Genomic DNA, 2,500 nt, shown 5'->3' on the forward strand with positions numbered 1-2,500 from the left:
CAACTTCCTTAAGCGAAAGTAGTGATGCACATGCGCAAGGCAAATCCCCTTCAATGCTTCCTGGTTCTTCGTTTACGATCTCTTTAAGTGTTTGTTTGTTTTTTTCAAAATATGCCAAATTTTTCCAATTCACGCTTCCTTAAGCGAGGGTGGTAATACCCATGCACAACGCTGACTAATATACCACCGCCAGTATTTGTTTAAAATATCCTTAATCTGTCCAGTCTTGACCTAGTTTTAGCTCCACCAGAAGTCATTCACTTCATAAGCGAATTTTTCTTACCAACGCCCAAATGCAGTTCCATATATTGTAAATAAAAGTAGGGGGCATGTGCTTTGCCTAATAAATGCATATGATCGTTCCATATTTATAAAACAAGGCCCATTGAAAATGAAAAGCTTTATTCGTTAAAAAAAGTAACTATAAAGGGCCTTTAGCCATAATTCTAGGCCGCACTCGACAGGAACTTGGGGGGGGAGGGGGGGGGAAGGGTCATCTCTTTCTCGCTGTTTGTTGATTGCATGCTTTCTCCTCTACGGCAGTCACGGAAGTAAAAGAAAGTAATGGTGTTTGCTCTGTAGACAGCAGCCATAATAGTAATCGTAATGAGCATACTAGTAGATTAATCACGTATATAGCGCTATTTACAAATGCGGATCAACAGCGCTTCACAATAAGTTCTACCAAGAGCAAATTTTCTCTTGGTTCTACATCATAACTAAATAGTCAATTGAATCTGCTAAAATTTACCTAGTGAAATTCAGAAATAACACTAAACTTTAGGAACGAAAATACAATCTAAGATAAGAAAGCCTCTCTGAGCAGGCAGGCTGTTCCACAATTCCGCTCCGTGAAAAGATCTTGTACCGAGTGTGGAAAGCATTTTTCCTTTGGGACAATCCAATAGTTGACTATCGTTTGACGGAAGAAGATATGATGGCTTTTGACTTATGTTAACTATATCACTAAGCCGAGATGGAGCTAATCCGCGAATAAATTTAAAAGTTAAGAGTAAAATCTTAAAATGGATGCGCAAGCAAACCGGCAACCATTGAAGATCGTACAGAGCTGGTGAGTATGTGCAGGAGCACCCAACGAATCTGTTCCTCACATTATCTGTTCCCCAGAGGAATCTTGCTGGCTGGCAAAAATACAGGTGTTTCGATGAGTTGGCTGTTTCGATGAGGTTTTGCCTGGGAATTACTGACTTTTTCTAGCATTTCAATCCGAGCTGGCTGTAGAAACTCTGAAGACTGAGGACGACTAAAAAAAAAAAAAGAAAAAAGAACCCCGTCCCTCTCCCAAACATACGACGGCTGGTCAGAGTGATTGCGCTTTCGGAAAAAATCTGTTTTGTCCCGGTTTTGTCGCTTTTGTTCGGTCGTTTTGGATCGACGGATTTGAAAGCGCGCGGAATTCCTGGCTGGGAAATAAATTTGATCAGCTGGCTGGGAAACCAACCAATTTTATCTAGCTGGCTGGGAAATTTCTTGTGTGTCTTGCTGGGAAAAAGGAACAGATAATGTTTTCCCAGCAACACTGAAAAACACCTGAAAATGCCTTAATAACATTTATTTTCATTAACTGGGGTATAATAATACATTTTACAACAAATTGGTCGTTGGGTGCCCCTGTATGTGCGAGTATTTCCCAATGTCTGCTTTAATTTACCTAGCCGCAGCCTTCTGCACACGTTGGAGCTAAGCGATTTGTGTACGAGGGAGACCGTACAATTTTAAGAACGTAACAATAGTCAAGGCGACTAGTTATAAAAGCATGTAAAAGCGTCGGCGGAGATTCCCTCGATAAACATTTCTTAATGCGCCTACTATTAAGTAATTAATAAAATGCTGTATTACTCGTCTTGTTTACTTATTATCAAACGACGACCTCAAATTCCTTGCAAATAAGACCGGATTAATGTACACTGTCTTCATTAATTTTGCTAAGTTTCTGCCTTGTTCCAATCAACAGAAATATTGATCATTAATTTGTTCTTAATAATCCAGTTTCTGATATCATTAATGCAACTGTTCATAGCGGATATTAATGGCACCCAACGAGCTACTTAAGCCAAAACTCTTTGAGAGACATTTCTAGGCTCCTCGTAATATACAGACTGTCTAAAGAGATTATTTTATCACCTAGAAAATTTGATCTGTTCGGATATCTTGGCTAAAAATTGAAGTGTCCGAAAATTTTAGGGAATGATCTCTTCATTTCAGAAATTGCTAGTTAAACGTTACCTTCTAAGAACGTTCAACAGAACCATTTGCTCATCCTTTTTAAGTGCCAAAAATTGCAAAAATACCCCTTCCGAAAACGTAAAGGACTAGTTTTCCCGGGTTACGAATCTTTTAGGTGATGTTTTAGTAAAGAAATCTGTAGCTGTTTGGCAACGTAGAACCGAAATTATTACAGCAGCTCGACTTTCCCGAACACATATTTCACCGAAGTATATCGTTGGGCAGTGTCATTTGGTTTAAACTAAAGTACAGC

This window comes from Montipora capricornis, chromosome 9 (genome assembly GCF_036669925.1).
Source record: "Montipora capricornis isolate CH-2021 chromosome 9, ASM3666992v2, whole genome shotgun sequence".
NCBI classification, from domain to species: Eukaryota; Metazoa; Cnidaria; class Anthozoa; order Scleractinia; family Acroporidae; genus Montipora; species Montipora capricornis.